An 8,040-nucleotide genomic window follows, 5' to 3' on the forward strand; every position below is an offset into this window, starting at 1 on the left:
TTCCACTCCATTGCCGGAACACTACCATTCCACCAATGGAGATTCTTGGCGCCAATTTCTGCGCTGATTTTGCTACGTCATGGAGCTATGCCCGGAGCAAGCCAATCACAGTTACTATTTTGCAGAAAGCGCGGGAATTTTCCCGCCACAACTGCCTGGGTACACAAGTCATTCCCACGCCTCGCTGGTAGCCCGCCAGAAAGTGTTTTCGCTAAGTTTCTGCGAAGTAACGGAACCTCTAGCCCAGCCGCTACTTCAGACCCCTTCGGGCGTGTCTTTTGACAATGTCGGCGTCTGCAAAGCATTCACTCGACTTCCTCACACCCGTCGGCTTAACGCTTTCCAGATCAGCAGAGCCCGCCTGTCACCGGACCACCCGGGTGACGATAGACGCTGCGTGGGAAGTCCGCGTGTGAAGGAATAGCGACTTTTCACTGCATGCAATTAGAGAGGAAAATCGTAAGATAGAAATATGAGAGGGGGCTCATGCCACCTCTCAACTGGAAATTGTTACGTTCGGCTGCTTGGAGACCATTTGCAGCTATTCTTGAACTTCATGTTCCCAAACAGTGACGTCATGTCACCGGGCCACAATTGTTCGCAAGTGGTTTGAACATTCTGAACAATTCGAGCGAATTATTTAGCTATCCAGATCGTCCGACATGCATTCTATTGAACATTTGTGGGAGACAGCCGAGAAGTCAGTTCGTGCACAACGTCATTCCCCTTCAACACTTTTGGAACTGTGGACGGCTGCAGAGGCATCATGGTTCATTATTTCTGTGAGGGACTTCCAGTGACTTGTTGAGTCCCTACCACATCGGGTTGCTGCAGTACGCAAGGCAAAAGAAGGTACGACACGGTATTAGAAGGTACCTATTATTGTCTAACTCAGATTGATTATTGATTACAGATTTCATAAGTGCATAAATGTATGGTGCCAACGGCCTTGCCGCAGTGGTAACACCGGTTCCCGTCAGATCACCGAAGCTATGCGCTGTCGGGCTGGACTAGCACTTGGATGGGTGACCATCCGGTCTGCCCAAGCGCTGTTGGCAAGCGGGGTGCACTCAGCCGTTGTGAGGCAAACTGAGGAGCTACTTGACTGAGAAGTAGCGGCTCCGGTCTCGTGAACTGACGTACGGCCGGGAGAGCAGTGTGCTGACCACATGGTCGTCCGTATACGCAGCGAGTGATGCGTGTGGGCTGAGGTGGCCACGGCGGCCTGTCGGTACCGTTGGGCCTTCATAGCCTGCTCGGTAGGAGTTAAGTTATAAATGTACTGTGACGCTGCAGTTAATACGCCCAGGTACTTACCGAGATGCCTTCAAGATATATGTGTATGAACTTCACACATAATTACCTTATTTGGACAACGAATATGTTTTGCCTACGTGAGTAGTTACCCCAAAGTATTATCCCATAAGGCATTATTGCATGAAAATGTGCACTACATGTTAAATTACTGGCTTCTGTATTATCAAAGATGGCAGTTACTTTTATGGCAAAAGTACGTGAAACGAAACGTTTTGGTATCCGAGGTTAATATGATGTGGAATGTTTTTGATTGTACTGGATGATTTCTTTTTAAGTTTAAAGCTCGCCTACTTGTGCAGAACCTGTCAGTGACTTTCACAAAATATCATATCTGTTTTCTATTCGTCTTTGCTCAGCGTCAGAATTGTACTTGTATCATCTGGAAAAAGCACTACGTCGTCCTCCTGACGGAAATAAAATGACAGGTATTAACATAAGAAAGGACAGTAATGGACCAATAATCGAACCCCGTCGGACTCACCATGCAGGTGATGCGACGTCCCTCTTTGTATGACTCGAACAGCATCCGATAACTTTCTGCATTCTAACAAGTTTGTTTGCGTGACCATCCTCCGCAGCAACCATAGAAATACTTGTTTTGTAAATAAAACCGCCTTTTCCTGCAACAGGTGGTTTTATTCACAAAACAAGTATTTCCGCATTCTGTTTCTTAAGTAAGGACTAACCCTGTGCTGAATACGAATTCCATGAAAATTTAACTTAACTGATACCTTCGATAAGTCGCAGAACAACTGAATCGATGATATTTTATCTTTTAAAGACAGAATGGGAAAAGATCAAGAAGAAGGCATCGTAATAACTGGGAGAATTATGAGAGCGTGCTGAAAAGCAATGCCTTCGAATTTTTTCCTGAAATCTCTTTAAACTTTTTTCATAAAATAAGTTATTAATATCCTAAATCTATACTCTTCATGTCTACATAACTGTAGCCCTTTGTCGCTAAAGCGCTCCGAATTGTAGCGTGTAACATGCCGGTGTTTAAGTAATTACATGGTAACAGTTATTGAACTATATGAAAAAAACGTAAACTAGTTACAAACTACGGCGTGCATAGACTTTATTCAACATGTAAACTTAACTGCAGATATTTTGATTTAGATTATGAGATATTTGATATGCCTGCCATCATTGGCGATAATGTTGCGCAGACGAATAGCGAAATTATGTATGACCCGCTGAAATGTCGGAATATCGATGCTGTCGATGACCTCCTGCATGGTTGTTTTCAGCTCAGCAATGGTTTTGCGTTTACTGCTGTACACCTTGTCTTTAATATAGCCCCACAAAAAGGAGTCATATGTGTTCATATCCGGAGAATATGGCGGCCAATCGAGGTTTATGCCAGTGACCTCTGGGTACCACAGAGCCAGAATGCTGTCCTCATACTTCTCCTCCAGGACATCAGTGAACCATGATTTATTTTCAAAGAATATTCTTAGGAATTTGTTTTATTTACTAGCGAGTCATCAAGAACATTAACACATTTAATCACACTATGTAAGCGTGGAAGTATTTGCTAGTGAGTAACTGATGAAATCATAACCAAATTCCTTTTAACAAATGGGAATTTTATTCACTTTAATAGTGCCTAAACGAATTTTTTTTAAAGTAACAGATTTAAAATTATAATCAGAAAGCACCCTCTAAACATCAAAGTCACAATTTATTCAGAGGCAGAAGGAAACAAGTTCTGACTGTATGAGCTTTCAGGCAGAGAATCTTGCCGCTCCCTTTTGACACGGCCGTAGTTGTGACCGCTCACCACAGCCTCTGAAAGACTACACTGGTGCAAATCTGAAACACATCAGATAACTTTAAACTAAGAGTTTTAACAATTTACACAAGCACACTAAACTATGCACCCCCCGTAGGAGGGATGGAAATGGTACAAAACACTAACAATTAAAATATTAACCTTGCCACCGAAGGTGCAATTTGATTTTAAGTTCTAAGAAAAGTCTTACGGTGAAAGGGTGGCAACTTTATATGCTAAAATGATCATTTAAATGAAAGCCCATGACATGCAATCTTATATAAAATTCTACAAGGTTGGCCAAACAATAGTTAAGATGCGCCACAGTACACAGATACCGCCTCTCAAGATCATAGGCAATAATATCAAAGTTTCCAAAGATCAAAACATATTTCAGGTACTAGGCCGATACATTCCAAGCAATAAATTCTTTAACACACCAAATCCGACAAACATGACAGAGGCAGCTACTAACGTACGGTAGATTGATAGGGAGATTACCGAACAACCCGAACCGCAGGTTGCTCTAACCCGCCCCTACTCCACAAGGGAAAAACGGACCACCCAATTTATAAACAACCACCTTCCCGCGGGTGGGCAAACGGAGAAGAATGGTGGGACGACCCCAAAAGGAAAACTGTCGGTGACCTCACCAAGAAAACAACTAGAATTTAGCAAGAGTAAATCAAAAAACATACCACCACTCACTTAACTTCTAATAAACTGCGATTTCTCGAGAAGATCTGGCGCACCACCCCCAAATCGCTCTCCCGAACCGTCCGCTGCCAGCCGCTTCAACGGACGCAGGAAGGCGCGCCGATCTCCGTCTCACGGCGTCGCAGCTCACACCGGCCAGACTGATGTCGTGGTTGACTCCCGTTGCTCTCGTGTCGACCGCGAAGTCACTACCCCTCGCTATACGCTACGGTCCACTGTACTCACGTGGCGACCTCACGTGCGCCGACGCCCAAATTGGACAAGTCGTCTTGTGTCTCAGTGCGCGACCGACCAATCGATCGATCCAACGGCCAATGAACATTGCCTAAGCAAACTCGAGCAGACTGACGGCCTAACCTGCAGACTCAGATGCAGGAACTAAGCCCCGACCGGCTGACCACTCGCTGAGTTCTCTTACTGGTGGAGTGGAAAGACTCTCATTTTGCCGGGCTTTAAAGGTTGACCCGAACGACAGACATATTAGCACTGCAACCGTCAGACATACTCTAACTGCCTAACAAATGCGGACGAGAGACAGACTAGCAAGCTGGGAACGAGAGACTGACCCAGACTCTCTGACTGGCGAGCTCATAGCGTAGTTTAAATGCACGTGAACAGGCAACCTTTGCCCTTTCCCACCAGAGGGAGACACCAAAGCTGCGATCGCCACAGCGGCGCCACCGCCAGAAACGGAGGGCGACTGCTTCACACTACGCACTGCTGCGCGCTCTTCAAAACAGCAATTTTTACCACGGCTCAATCAGACACTCTCCTGCTTCGATGGGGTAGAGTTCCGTCTTGCTCGAGCCACATCTTGTCGAAATCAGGGTCACTTTAGGTAATGGGAATGAAGTCAGCTTCCAAAACCTTCACGTACCGTACGGTAGTCACCATGCCATGAAGGAATATCGCACCGATTATTCCATGGCTGAACATCGCCCACCACTAGTAATCGTTGAGGGTGAAGAGACTTCTCGATCGCGAAATTCGGATTCTCAGCCCCACAAATGGGCCAATTTTGGTTACTGACGAAGCAATCCAAATGAAAGTGGTCTTCGTCGCTAAACCAAACCACATTAATTGCCATGATGCTCCGCAGCCAGCCGTGCCGTTTGAACGTCTTATCGTAAACGATTCAGAAGTTATGACGATTTTGGATTGAGTTGTTTTGGGGAGGACACCAGACAGAGTGGTCATCGGTCTCATTGGATTAGGGAAGGACGGGGAAGGATGTCCGCTGTGCCCTTTCAAAGGAACCATCCTATCATTTGCCTGGAGGGACTAAGGGAAATCACGGAAAACCGAAATTAGGAAGGCCGGACGCGGGATTGAACCGTCGTCCTCCCAAATGCGAGTCCTGTGTGCTAATAACTGCGCCACCTCGCACGGTATGACGATTTTATTCCATACAGTTCAATAATTGCCATCCTGTGTGTAGTTGCGTGAGACACAGCGCGCTGTGATAGAGTTGTGAATTCGAAGATGGTTCAAATGGCTCTGAGCACTATGGGACTTAACATCTTAGGTCATCAGTCCCCTAGAACTTAGAACTACTTAAACCTAACTAACCTAAGGACATCACACACATCCATGCCCGAGGCAGGATTCGAACCTGCGACCGTAATGGTCACGCGGTTCCAAACTGAAGCGCTTAGAACCGCACGGCCACACTGGCCGGCTTGAATTCGAAGAGCTCGTTCACAAAAGAGGAACCACATTCTACAGCATGAGAACGCCTGACCACCCACGCGTGCTGCGACATCTGCAACAATCCGACGCCTTGGGTTCACTGTCATCGATCATCCTCCGTACCGTCCCCACTTGGCCCCATCCGATTTTCATCCGTTTCCAAATCTTAAAGAACCATGGACCTTGCCGTTGGTGGGGAGGCTTGCGTGCCTCAGCGATACAGATGGCCGTACCGTAGGTGCAACCACAACGGAGGGGTATCTGTTGAGAGGCCAGACAAACATGTGGTTCCTGAAGAGGGGAGCAGCCTTTTCAGTAGTTGCAGGGGCAACAGTCTGGATGATTGACTGATCTGGCCTTGTAACATTAACCAAAACGGCCTTGCTGTGCTGGTACTGCGAACGGCTGAAAGCAAGGGGAAACTACAGCCGTAATTTTTCCCGAGGAGATGCAGCTCTACTGTATGATTAAATGATGATGGCGTCCTCTTGGGTAAAATATTCCGGAGGTAAAATAGTCCCCCATTCGGATCTCCGGGCGGGGACTACTCAAGAGGACGTCGTTATCAGGAGAAAGAAAACTGGCATTCTACGGATCGGAGCGTGGAATGTCAGATCCCTTAATCGGGCAGGTAGGTTAGAAAATTTAAAAAGGGAGATGGATAGGTTAAAGTTAGATATAGTGGGAATTAGTGAAGTTCGGTGGCAGGAGGAACAAGACTTTTGGTCAGGTGATTACAGGGTTATAAATACAAAATCAAATAGGGGTAATGCAGGAGTAGGTTTAATAATGAATAAAAAATAGGAGTGCGGGTTAGCTACTACAAACAGCATAGTGAACGCATTATTGTGGCCAAGATAGACACAAAGCCCATGCCTACTACAGTAGTACAAGTTTATATGCCAACTAGCTCTGCAGATGATGAAGAAATAGATGAAATGTATGACGAGATAAAAGAAATTATTCAGGTAGTGAAGGGAGACGAAAATTTAATAGTCATGGGTGACTGGAATTCGTCAGTAGGAAAAGGGAGAGAAGGAAACATAGTAGGTGAATATGGATTGGGGGGAAGGAATGAAAGAGGAAGCCGCCTTGTAGAATTTTGCACAGAGCATAACTTAATCATAGCTAACACTTGGTTCAAGAATCATGAAAGGAGGCTGTATACATGGAAGAAGCCTGGAGATACTGACAGGTTTCAGATAGATTATATAATGGTAAGACAGAGATTTAGGAACCAGGTTTTAAATTGTAAGACATTTCCTGGGGCAGATGTAGATTCTGACCACAATCTATTGGTTATGAACTGCAGATTGAAACTGAAGAAACTGCAAAAAGGTGGGAATTTAAGGAGATGGGACCTGGATAAACTGAAAGAACCAGAGGTTGTAGAGAGTTTCAGGGAGAGCATTAGGGAACAATTGACAGGAATGGGGGAAAGAAATACAGTAGAAGAAGAATGGGTAGCTCTGAGGGATGAAGTGGTGAAGGCAGCAGACGATCAAGTAGGTAAAAAGACGCGGGCTAATAGAAATCCTTGGGTAACAGAAGAAATATTGAATTTAATTGATGAAAGGAGAAAATATAAAAATGCAGTAAATGAAGCAGGCGAAAAGGAATACAAACGTCTCAAAAATGAAATCGACAGGAAGTGCAAAATGGCTAAGCAGGGATGGCTAGAGGACAAATGTAAGGATGTAGAGGCTTGTCTCACTAGGGGTAAGATAGATACTGCCTACAGGAAAATTAAAGAGACCTTTGGAGAGAAGAGAACCACTTGTATGAATATCAAGAGCTCAGATGGCAACCCAGTTCTAAGCAAAGAAGGGAAAGCAGAAAGGTGGAAGGAGTATATAGAGGGTTTATACAAGGGCGATGTACTTGAGGACAATATTATGGAAATGGAAGAGGATGTAAATGAAGACGAAATGGGAGATAAGATACTGCGTGAAGAGTTTGACAGAGCACTGAAAGAGCTGAGTCAAAACAAGGCCCCGGGAGTAGACAACATTCCATTAGAACTACTGATGGCCTCGGGAGAGCCAGTCATGACAAAACTCTACCATCTGGTGAGCACGATGTATGAGACAGGCGAAATACCCTCAGACTTCAAGAAGAATATAATAATTCCAATCCCAAAGAAAGCAGGTGTTGACAGATGTGAAAATTACCGAACAATCAGTTTAATAAGTCACAGCTGCAAAATACTTACGCGAATTCTTTACAGACGAATGGAAAAACTGGTAGAAGCCGACCTCGGGGAAGATCAGTTTGGATTCCGTAGAAATACTGGAACACGTGAGGCAATACTGACCTTACGACTTATCTTGGAAGAAAGATTAAGAAAAGGCAAACCTACGTTTCTAGCATTTGTAGACTTAGAGAAAGCTTTTGACAATGTTGACTGGAATACTCTGTTTCAAATTCTGAAGGTGGCAGGGGTAAAATACAGGGAGCGAAAGGCTATTTACAATTTGTACAGAAACCAGATGGCAGTTATAAGAGTCGAGGGGCATGAAAGGGAAGCAGTGGTTGGGAAAGGA

At 45.0% G+C, this 8,040-nt stretch overlaps 1 pseudogene; it reads left to right on the forward strand.

Annotated features, from left to right (window-relative positions):
- The first annotated feature begins 939 nt into the window (after positions 1-939).
- On the forward strand, positions 940-1,058 carry LOC126164208 (5S ribosomal RNA; annotated as a pseudogene).
- The last annotated feature ends 6,982 nt before the right edge of the window (positions 1,059-8,040 follow it).

The sequence above is a fragment of the Schistocerca cancellata genome, chromosome 2 (genome assembly GCF_023864275.1).
Source record: "Schistocerca cancellata isolate TAMUIC-IGC-003103 chromosome 2, iqSchCanc2.1, whole genome shotgun sequence".
Taxonomy (NCBI): Eukaryota; Metazoa; Arthropoda; class Insecta; order Orthoptera; family Acrididae; genus Schistocerca; species Schistocerca cancellata.